Below are 11,869 nucleotides of genomic sequence, written 5' to 3' on the forward strand. Positions count from 1 at the left end.
CCCAACCCTACCGTCCACTGTCCCCCACCCTCCCGTCCACTGTCCCCCACTGTCCCCCATCCTCCCGTCCACTGTCCCCCATCCTCCCGTCCACTGTCCCCCATCCTCCCGTCCACTGTCCCCCATCCTCCCGTCCACTCCCGTCCACTGTCCCCCACCCTCCCGTCCACTGTCCCCCCCACCCTCCCCCATCCTCCCGTCCACTGTCCCCCCCCCTCCCGTCCACTGTCCCGCCCCCTCCCGTCCACTGTCCCCCCCCTCCCGTCCACTGTCCCCCCCCTCCCGTCCACTGTCCCCCCCCTCCCGTCCACTGTCCCCCCCCTCCCGTCCACTGTCCCCCCCCTCCCGTCCACTCTCCCCCCCCTCCCGTCCACTGTCCCCCCCCTCCCTACCGTCCACTGTCCCCCCCCTCCCTACCGTCCACTGTCCCCCATCCTCCCCCATCCTCCCGTCCACTGTCCCCCCACCCTCCCGTCCACTGTCCCCCCACCCCTCCCGTCCACTGTCCCCCCACCCCTCCCGTCCACTGTCCCCCCACCCCTCCCGTCCACTGTCCCCCCACCCCTCCCGTCCACTGTCCCCCCACCCCTCCCGTCCACTGTCTCCCACCCCCCCCCCTCCTGTCCACTGTTCTCTCCCCCTCCCCCAGAGGGGGGGAGAACGAAGAAAGAGGGGGAGAGGGGAGAGAAGGGAGCGGGAAATTTAACTCACGGGCAACGCCGGGTCTCTCAGCTAGTGAGAAATGAAATTCACCACAAAAAACCCACCCCCCCCAATCAGTCCCTGGCGCTGCTGGGCGCCCCAGCCATTCTCCACTCACTGCCCCTGGCCACTGTCCGCAGCCTCTCCCCTCAGCACCAGCACTTCCATCGGCCGCCACACACATTTTTACCGGGCACGCTGGCAAACTCAAATTTGCCACACTTGCATGGCCAATTCGCCACTTGTGGTGATTGGCGACAGGGGTTGCCCACCTTGGAACTAGAAGACCATGGCTACGTAAAAGCAATACAGTGGAGTCCCGATTATCCCGCCGTCCGTTTTATCCGTCATCTCGCTTGCTGGTGGCCGGAGAAGAGGACCATGTCGGCGTAGGAATGGAGTTGGTGGCAGCAGGAGGCCATCAGACCGCGTGCGGACCAGGAGCAGAGCAGCCGGGGAGGAGCGCGCTGGAAGTTGATCGGTGTCTGACTTCCGGTGTTACAGCGTGCTGCCCCCCGGCCGTTCTATGCCGCTCTGCTCCTGCTCTGCCACAGAGGGCCTGATGGTCTTCTGCCTGCCGCCGACCGCTGTCTTAACACCATTCCTCCGCTGACATGGTCCTCTTCGGCCGGCAGCTGTCTTCCTCCGGTGTCGCTCCTGTGCCCTGCAGTCCTCCCGCTGCTTGAGAAGGGGGTTATACGGTATGGGTCCCGTTTAGGTCAGGTACTGACTACTGTGTAATTATTGCTCAAGTCTGTTTCTTGGGGTCCTGTTCAATAAACGGGGGGCTTGTGTCCTTTTCCCCCATTAAGTGATCAAATCTTTGATGGCTACAGGTCAACGTTATTCAACGTGGTAGGACAAAGTTCCCGACTCTGCGAGACCAGAACGTCTCTGGCATCCATAAGACAAACTCTTTGTTGGTGGATCAAGCGATGGAACATTCAGACAGGAAGGTCCATACCTGAATGTGCTCACCACCCATGCCAGTCTTAACAGGATGGAGGGCAGCTTGCCAAAACATGTCAGTCAATGGTCACCCTCCGAGACCAAGTTTACCCGTCACCCCCCTGGAGATACACATGTTCAAAGGGTGATTCAAAGGACGGTGTCCAGTCGTGTAGGGACCTTTGACTCAATGTTGTCGGGTGATGCCACACCCTATATCAATCGACAAGGGGCCACAGTGTAATAGCTCTGCGGCCTCAAGGATCCTCAGATAGTCATAACCAATCGGTTCCCCCCCCCCCCATCCTTCAGTGACTTGTATTTCAGGAGACTAACGTATGAAGGTCGACTTCTTGAGCAGACAAGCTGTCCCACCAGGAGAATGAGAAGATATTCATGGACATAGCACAGCGATGGGGCTTCCATCAGTAAGCCCGAGGTCTTCCAGGGAAAACACCAAGGTCCCTCATTTAGCTCCAGCTGGAGAACACTAATTAGGACCCTGCCTGTGGCAATGAAGGCAGCCCCGTGGCAGGAGCCCACCCAGTTCTTCCGAACATGCAAGGACGGACCGACGGACCATCCGTAATGACCAGGTGGGGGATAAGAAGAGGAGGGGGATAATGAAGTGTGAGAGGGAGGCAGAGAGAAGGGGGTAGGGTAGATGCCGGTGAGAAGACGCTGTTGAGGGGAGCTTCTGTAATCTGTGCGAGCCACAATGTCAAGTTTACATTGTGTGTGGCCCGGGAAGCTTGGCAGAGGCCGCGCTCCCCCAAATAATTGCCCACCCGTCAGACGCTTCCGCCGTTCCTCCAGCCCAATCCTGGATTACTTCAATTGACAACAGTGTCGGGGTTCAGAGGAGACCTAGACATGCCTAATTACTGCACATGTATACTACAGCTCGGATACACGTATACAGCACCCTGCTCCTGTAGAACTGTATAAGTGGGTTTGGTGTCTCCCATAGGAGATGCATATATATGTGTCCTTCTACCCCACCCCCCTATAGAAAAGAAAATGTTTCCTCAGATACATGCAACGCTGCTTGGCTGTAGATCTATTTCCCCCTATATAATGGTTTGGTTAGAGCTGTGGATATACATATGTACCCCTAAAGGAGAGTTTACCTCTATGGACAGCAAATACTCCCTCTAAAGACTTAATCAGCCCATGTACCCTTTGTTGTGTATGTCTGCACGTATAGAAACGTACGGTCTGCACGTATAGAAACGTACGGTCTGCCAGGAGGGTATAAGCCCAGCCTTGGAAGGGACACGATACTAACTGGAAGACAAAGGGTGACAGGGATGTCTCTTAACAATCATGTCCAAAAGTAGGGGAGAGGAAAAAGGTGTAAGGGGGAGGGAGGGAAGGGGAGAAGGAGGGAGGGAGGGAAGGAGGGAGGGGGAATGGGGGAAAAAAAAGGAGGAACAGAGCAATCAAAATAACAATGAGCATATTAACACAGAAAATGCTGGAACTCGCTCTCGGGGCTGATCCCTGCAGGATATAAAGTATTCAACATAAATATCCATTTCTCTTTTATTTCAATTGGTTCAACGATTCCCTTTTCTAACATGAAACAGAATATGTTCAATGCCGCTAAGAGCACCGTAGATATTACTAGGCACATGGCACATAAAGCTTGGCCCCCTGCAGACGCACTTACCAGAACTCCCTCCTACTGTTTCTGTACGTTCCTCCTACATACCAGTTAGATTGTAAGCTCCTCGGGGCAGGTACTCCTCTTCCTTAATGTTACTTTTATGTCTAAAGCACTTATTCCCATGATCTGTTATTTATATTATCTGTTATTTATTGGATTACCACATGTATTACTGCTGTGACGCGCTATGTACATTAATGGCGCTATACAAATAAAGACATACAATACAAAAAGAGAACTTGGGGTCCCCCTGTGGAGCTGGAAAAATGTCGGGACTGGGAATCTGAGGCCCCCGTTAGTTATGGCAGAAGAGAGATCCTAGGATTGACGCGGAGCACAGCTGAAGAAGGGGACAGCGCCAAACATGAAGTTAAAACAGGTATTTATTGGACATGGTAAACGGGGAAAAGAAAACACACTCCGACGCGTTTCAGGCAAAGCGCCCTTTATCAAAGAGTAGATTCGCGTCTATCACACTCACAGTCTTATATTGGGTTCACCCGCCCACAAATGTCAGTGACGCGACGTGAATTTGGCGCGAAAGGGTTTATTTAATTCTATTGGTGAGGCCATCTTCCAATCGGACGGAGCTCTAGAATTGGAGTGTGCGTCACATGCGGGCGAGGGATCCCGTTCAGACTGCGAGCGTGGACGAAAGATACCGACGTAAACAAATGGATACAGAATAACATAAAAAGACATACAAATAACAAGCAAACGTGAAATAAACTTGCGAATTAGTTTCCTACATGGGCGAGGAGCATGGAAGAAAAGTTCGAATTAGTGTAGCTCCATAAGAAGACACCTAATAATAAATCACACAGAACAATAAGAGAATAAGTATAATAGTAAACACTGTTCCATGTATACCCATCTGTCCAAAGTGCAAATATAGCGAAGGAAAACATAATAAAAAAACCCCTATAACTACCCATATAGCTGATTATGTAAATATATTAACTGGATCATTAAAAAAAAGTATGATAATATGTAAAGGCCAATAATATACTCAGCAGCTCATCTATATGGATACTTTATATGAAGTAAAAAGATCACGGATATATTTAATAGTAAGTAATTATGAAATCAATATTATTTTAGGAAGTGCTCACGTTCTCAGCCTCGGTTCATGCCCTCGGGTGCCGATGTCCCAAGGGCATAAATCCGGTGCATCTCTCTACGGTTGAGGACTTCTCGATCTCCTCCCCTGAGGTTCGTGTGTATATGTTCTATGGCGCGGTAAGAAAATGAGGTAAGTGTTCCAAGGGGGCAGCTCGTGAAGTGACGTGCTACAGGAAACCTGTCATCGTGATTTCTCATACTTCTGATGTGTTCGCTTATTCTAACTCTAAGTGTTCTGATGGTTCTGCCTATTCTGCCTCTAAGTGTTCTGATGGTTCTGCATATTCTGCCTCTAAGTGTTCTGATGGTTCTGCCTATTCTGCCTCTAAGTGTTCTGATGGTTCTGCATATTCTGCCTCTAAGTGTTCTGATGGTTCTGCCTATTCTGCCTCTAAGTGTTCTGATGGTTCTGCCTCTAAGTGTTCTGATGGTTCTGCCTATTCTGCCTCTAAGTGTTCTGATGGTTCTGCATATTCTGCCTCTAAGTGTTCTGATGGTTCTGCCTCTAAGTGTTCTGATGGTTCTGTCTATTCTGCCTCTAAGTGTTCTGATGGTTCTGCATATTCTGCCTCTAAGTGTTCTGATGGTTCTGCCTCTAAGTGTTCTGATGGTTCTGCCTATTCTGCCTCTAAGTGTTCTGATGGTTCTGCCTATTCTAAGTGTTCTGATGGTTCTGCCTATTCTGCCTCTAAGTGTTCTGATGGTTCTGCCTATTCTGACTCTAAGTGTTCTGATGGTTCTGCCTATTCTAAGTGTTCTGATGGTTCTGCCTATGTATCCGCTCCCACAGGCACACCTAAGTAGGTGAATAAGGTTAGTGTTACATGTCATGAATGACCCAATGCGATGTGTTTGATTCGTATGTATATGAATGACCCAATGCGATGTGTTTGATTCGTATGTATATTCCTAATAGATTTTATTGGCGTTGCATATCTGCAGAGATTGCAATTCCCACATTTGAAGAATCCTTTGGGTAATTTTTTCACACCCTCTTTAGCCGAGCAGTATAGGCTGGGGGATACGTGACTCCCAATGGTTTTAGCTTTTTTTTTTTTTTTTTGAAAACCATTCTAGGGTTAGATCTTGTATATATATATGTATATATATATATATGTATATATATATATGTATATATATATATATATATATATATATATATATATATATATATATATATATATATATAATCGAGATCTTTATCCAGTTTCAGAACTGTTGTGTAAAATAGACCTGATCTGGCTCAGCTTGTTTCGAAAAGGTTGTTATGAAGAGTGGTAACTCGCCAGTTGCCTCATTCTGAGTATTAACTCCGTTTTTGATGTTGGTATAGTTGTTTTTTTTTACTCTATTTTTAGCCAAGAGTTCTTTTCTATTGATATTCAAAGGCAACCTCCAGGTCCCTCTCCCCATAGCCACGATTCCCAAATCTTTGCTCGAGTTCTTCTGCTTGAGTAAGAAAGGACTCTTCAGAGTCCTGAGTCTTAGGACCTGTCCTTTGGGAACGCCCCGGATTAATGATCTAGGCTGGGCACTCTTTGTTTGGGGTGGGAAGGGAGCGATCCAATCAGGAACACCTCATGTGAATAAAAAACATAAAAAACAATAATGGTGCAGTATGTTGATGCAGTGTGGGCTAGATGCAAGTCTTGGCTCTTAAGGATTTCCTACTTACAAACAGGAATAAAAAGTAGAGCTTTGGTCTGACTCAGTCAGGAGGTATATATGTAGTTGGTGTTCCTTTTAAGTATATATTGGTCCCATTCTGTTCTTATGCAGAGAGACTGTTCCAGAGATGTTGGCACTCAAATCTCCATGTGGTATATGCAATATAAAATAACACAGAAAAGCCAATGGTGCAGGTTGCGAAAACAATGGATTTATATAAATGAAGGGGTAAGAGTTGTACTCACACTAAGTACAAATGGCTTGTACATATAAAGGTATCTTTAGCAATCTAATGCTTGTATCTGCGGCGGTGTTCTCTCCCGATTCCCCTCTGTTTCCAGGCGTGTCGCCGGCGGTGGCGTCTGACGTCACTTCCGTCTCGCGGGTGACCGCATCCGGTGGAGATGGATGGCGACGCGCTGGAGGAGAGTTTGCAGGGGAGTTCTAGCGTCCGGCGTCTTCTCTTGGAGGCAGCTGCAGCTAGTATATTTGCTCTACGCGTTTCGCTGTCGCACACAGCTTCGTCAGGAGCATTATGACGTCTCTTGTTAGTGCCATATATTTATATGGGATCGCTTGATTAGCTTCACATTGTCAATCAAATTAAGCCAAATAGCACATGATTAAAACCACAGATTCGCCTATACATAGGCACAATAAAACTGGGGTTCAAAACAAATAGAATATAAATGTATGACATATTAAAAATTATAATATGTTAATTTATACTAACATTCAAATATAAAGCTAAAAATAAAAATATCAATAAAAACCTTCATAAAAGGTGTTGTTACAGAAATAATTCAAATAAAGAAACACTTATAACATCATGAGTATGGGAGAGAGAAAAGACAAAGAAAAAGGTGCATCAGTAATTTCATTTGCATTTTAGCCAAGAGTTCTTTTCTATTGATATTCAAAGGCAACCTCCAGGTCCCTCTCCCCATAGCCACGATTCCCAAATCTTTGCTTGAGTTCTTCTGCTTGAGTAAGAAAGGACTCTTCAGAGTCCTGAGTCTTAGGACCTGTCCTTTGGAACGCCCCGGATTAATGATCTAGGCTGGGCACTGTTAGAGCTGAGCAGGGAATTTCGTGAGTTTTCCTTCCTATAGACGTTAGTCTGTATTTTTAAGCCATCTATATATAAATGTACATCTAGGTAAATCAATTTTTGTATCATGATACATATGAGTGAATTTCAAATAATAAGTATTTACTTCTAGATATTCAAAAAAAAAAAGCGTGAAGTGTGTCTATATCCCCATTCCAGATAAACAATAAATCATCTATAAAAAACGACGATAAAAAAAATAACGTGTTCTCTGAATGGATTAGTGTCACCGAAAATGTGTGTAGTCTCCCAAAATCCCAAAAAGAGGTTAGCGTATGAGGGTGCTAATGACGTGCCCATGGCTGCCCCCCGTGACTAAGTAATATTGTTTATCAAACATAAAATAGTTGTGCTGTAACAAAAACATAACCGAGTCCAATTAAAAAAAGTGCTCTGTGCCAAGTGTATATTAGAGTGATTAAGAAAATAACTAATAGCTCTTGTGCTAAAGTGTGATCAATTATCGTGTATAATGAGGTCACATCACGTGTGACCCACATAAAAAGGTGTTTAACCAGTTAATGTTTTGAATATCTAGAAGCAAATCCGAGGAGTCTCTCAAATATGAAGGAAGCGTTTTAACTAAAGTCTGTAAAAGATATTCCACGTACCTGGACTTGGAGATAAACTCTGGCCCTCCCTGTATAAACGGGTCCAGAAGAAGGGTACCCCCCATATCCCGTAATGATAGATCTAATATCATTACTATGCCTGTTGTACTGCGTGATGAAGAGGGGGTATGGTCCCCAAAATTGATCTTTTTCCTCGTGCTAGTATTGGATTTGTGTGAACACAGGCCTTGACGTGAGAAAGGCCCTATATATTGCAGCCCTCCTGTATGCTGCCTGGTCTGTACTGGAATCTTCCAGCGAGATCCCGTGATTTCTCTACAAATGACTCGGTAGTGGAACAAATCCATGTGATCCTCAGAAACTGTTCCTTAGGGATCCCTCAAATGGGGGATCCCCATCTGCTTTCAGAAAAAGCATGGCTAGAATATTCCTTACGGAAGATGTCACTTTGTATTGTGCAGTTTGTATCAAGAGCACTAAATCCAGGTTTGCATGTGACAAATTTACACTTAAAAAAATTCAAAATCGAGGGACTCCACAAACTCCCCCCAATAGCTTAGTGCCACATCAAAATAAGGTCCTCTACATAACGACGGAAAAACAACTATATTGGAACGTGAGTGTTTAAAAATCGATATAAATGTGTTTTCTCCCAGTGACCCATAAATAAGTTAGCATAAGGTGCAAATGTTGTGTCCATAGCTGTGCCACGTAATTAATGAATACAAATTATTATGCACGAGTAGAAATATAGATTTAATTATGAAAGCACTCTATGCAGGTGAGAGGTGCCTAAATAATATTGAACGCCTGAAATACCATGCGTGTGATCAATAAGTGTGAAGTGACATCAAGTGTAACCCATGTGTAATTAGGGGAACAGGGAAGTAAGTGTGTGCGCCGTAAAAATAATCGATATATCTGGAAAGACCATCTCCCAAAGATCCAATCCTCGCTGTGATCAGCCCCCAGGGGGGGGGGGGGGGCGCCTAATCAGACTTGTATGGATCCGTGGGAGATGGACGACAGGGGGTAACAGGATCACACAGGAAAGCTCGTTCTGTTTCATCCCAGACCCCGAGAACAACTCCTAGGTCTAGAATGGGTTTCAACCGAGATGCAGTAGGAACAAGCCTCAAAGTCAGATGATTAGACAGTTATCTTGCGATAGTGTCAGATTGTGAATGACTATCGCCCGCCCGTATCTGCACTGGTTTTTTATATAATCAAATTTGGTCTCGCTTTTTTTATTGCACTTGTTCACTTTTGGACAAGTTGGAGTGGCCAGAGGGGAGCCTGGGACCCTTGGCTAGGGGATGTCCTGGGACCCTTGGCTAGGGGGATGTCCTGGGACCCTTGCCTAGGGGGATGTCCTGGGACCCTTGCCTAGGGGGATGTCCTGGGACCCTTGCCTAGGGGGATGTCCTGGGACCCTTGCCTAGGGGGATGTCCTGGGACCCTTGCCTAGGGGGATGTCCTGGGACCCTTGCCTAGGGGGATGTCCTGGGACCCTTGCCTAGGGGGATGTCCTGGGACCCTTGCCTAGGGGGATGTCCTGGGACCCTTGGCTAGGGGGATGTCCTGGGACCCTTGGCTAGGGGGATGTCCTGGGACCCTTGGCTAGGGGGATGGGGACCCCGTTCAACGAGCCTGCAAAGGTTTTAATGTGAGGCCCTTACACATGGAAAGGCTGGAATAAGGGTTTCTTCTTAAAACCCAAATAGATCCCAACAAAAAAAGGGAAGCAATAAGCTCTATAACAGGAGCATCTTCACCCAACATGCCAGTCATGTCTTGTAACACGCAACAATCAGAACATGTAGCGTGCACTCCCACTGCGTGCGGAGGGGGACAACAAAGCGGGCAGCCCGTCAGGAGGGGGGGACGCCAGGTCGGCAACCGCAATGCCCACAGTGGATACATAGATAGGAAAGAGAATCAATAATGTTGCAAAACCCCTTCGTTTATTAATAAATATTGTGCAGAAAAAGCAAACAAAAAAAAAAAAAAGTATTTTCTGTTACAACTTGATTTTTTTTTGGGGCATTTTTTTTCTTTTCCCCAAAAACTAGTGCCCAAACGTAGCCATCTGACTGACTTGGGGGGGGGGGGGGGGGGTGCATTCGGTCCACAGATTTGGTGGGGGGAGGGGGGCAGAACGGTTGGATCCGCCACGTTAGAGATTTCCTCGATGTCTTTATCCTCTTCCGTCACCATGTTGATGGCGACCCCTTTCCTGCCGAAACGGCCGCCCCTCACAATCCTACAGGGGGGGGGGGGGGGAGAGAGAGGTTAGAAGGGGAGATGGCCGCTCACAACCCTGGAGATCACGTCCATAGGGTCAGCGATGTCTCCCTGATAAGACGATACCAAAGACCCCATTACTGTTAGGAATTGGAGATTCCCTCATCCCAGAAAGCGGCCAACAGGGAAATATACTGATCCTATAAAGACGCAGGCCCTACAGAGCACGTATAGGAGAAACGCCGCTGCGCTCAGCGTGTGGGCCACGATTAAGTTGCGGAACGCAGTAAAGCAGCATTGACCGCGGTGGAGCGTGGCCACGGATTGCTCTGCCACGGGCCTACATTCTGCGGTCAGCACGGGAAGGCTGGGCAGAGAGGGAAACCTTTGGCCTAGAGGGAGAGACCCTATAGATGCCCCTATAGACACGCACCTGTGGATGTAGTTTTCCTGGTGATGGGGAACACTAATTAACCCCTCTGTTCCCACGCGCCACGTTGACGTAGAACTGGCGGATACCCTCCAGCGTCAGCCCTTCCTTCACCAGGATACGGATTGGGTTCCCGCGTACACAGTCACCTCAAGGACGTCAGAGGGCATCGTGGCCGAGAGCAAGACCACCTGAGGGGGGGGGGGGGGGGGGGGGGGGGTGGGGGGGAGGAAGAGGCCGATTACTGAGCCACCAGGGAATGTATCCCTGGGGTATACACCGTGCAGGTTATCACCACCCGATGGGAATATAGGATATTCCTGTATATACAACCCGATTATAACACCGGTAGGAAGGTTCTCATTAGGGTTATAATGTAACCAGGGCCCCCCCCTTCCCCCCCCCCCCCCCCCCCCCCAGCACAAGGCAACAGCTCTCAGACTGGATGGTGAGATCATATTCCCCAGAGTCCTTTTGCAGCAGACGGCTCCCGCCCGCAGGACGCAGGCGAGGCAGACCTGCCGCAGAGAGAGCCGGGGATCAGATGACACGCATGGATTTTCATCATGGAACCGCCCCCGCCCAGCACGTGACCCCATAATTCAGCTCCCTTCATGGCTGCAAAATAACTCATTGCTTCCAAAAGCAAAGTCTGTTACAGAAGTAACGTGGGAAGTAACCGCGCTTTATTTCTGCATGGAATCGGCGTGTTCACACTGAGATTAGACCCCGCACTGTCCCACACTCACCCGCAGATCAGCTGTGATGAGGACACGGCTGGAACCGGATCGGAACCCCCTCATGATGACGTCCCGCTCCTTCTGATCCATGTCACCGTGCTGAGGGAGGAACGAGGCGGGGACAGGTCAGTCACTATCATGGGACGCAGCGTGTACTATCAGCGCACAGATACACATCGTATCAGATTCATCCAAGAGAGGCGCGTGGGAATACATGTGTGATACTCTGCATAATTATACAGCGCGGCATGTTCAGCATCAGTGCAGCTAGGGATATATACACCAATTATACCATCCAATATCAATAATGTATGAATATATAAATGTTTAGACAAGATGCGTCATAAGATTTATTTTTAATCTATATCCACATTGAACTGTAACCAGGGGGGGGGGGGGGGGGGAGGGTGTGTCTGTGTGTGTATACTCAGCATCGTTATTACAATTCCCAGCACACACATGTGGCTATACACACCACTAATATACAGGAGTACAGGTATACAGTGTATATAGCACAGGACATGGGGATACACACCCCTAATATACAGGAGTACAGGTATACAGTGTATACAGCACAGGACATGGGGAGGGTCTGTCCCCACAGCATGAACCAGCTGACAGTCACAGTGCGGGCTGTGCTGGGATGAATATGGGATGAGATAC

At 48.0% G+C, this 11,869-nt stretch overlaps 1 long non-coding RNA gene and 1 other non-coding gene across 2 annotated transcripts; both read right to left on the bottom strand.

Moving 5' to 3' along the window:
• Positions 1-9,734: 9,734 nt before the first annotated feature.
• Positions 9,735-11,367, bottom strand: LOC142477766 (uncharacterized). Its single transcript, XR_012792683.1, has 3 exons — positions 11,216-11,367; positions 10,470-10,657; positions 9,735-10,055 (listed from the first exon to the last, which is right to left on the bottom strand). It is a non-coding gene; the product is annotated as an uncharacterized LOC142477766 (long non-coding RNA).
• Positions 10,899-11,039, bottom strand: LOC142477770 (small nucleolar RNA SNORD10). The gene has a single exon (XR_012792685.1). It is a non-coding gene; the product is annotated as a small nucleolar RNA SNORD10 (small nucleolar RNA).
• Positions 11,368-11,869: the final 502 nt, after the last annotated feature.

Source organism: Ascaphus truei, unplaced genomic scaffold (genome assembly GCF_040206685.1).
Source record: "Ascaphus truei isolate aAscTru1 unplaced genomic scaffold, aAscTru1.hap1 HAP1_SCAFFOLD_2303, whole genome shotgun sequence".
NCBI classification, from domain to species: domain Eukaryota; kingdom Metazoa; phylum Chordata; class Amphibia; order Anura; family Ascaphidae; genus Ascaphus; species Ascaphus truei.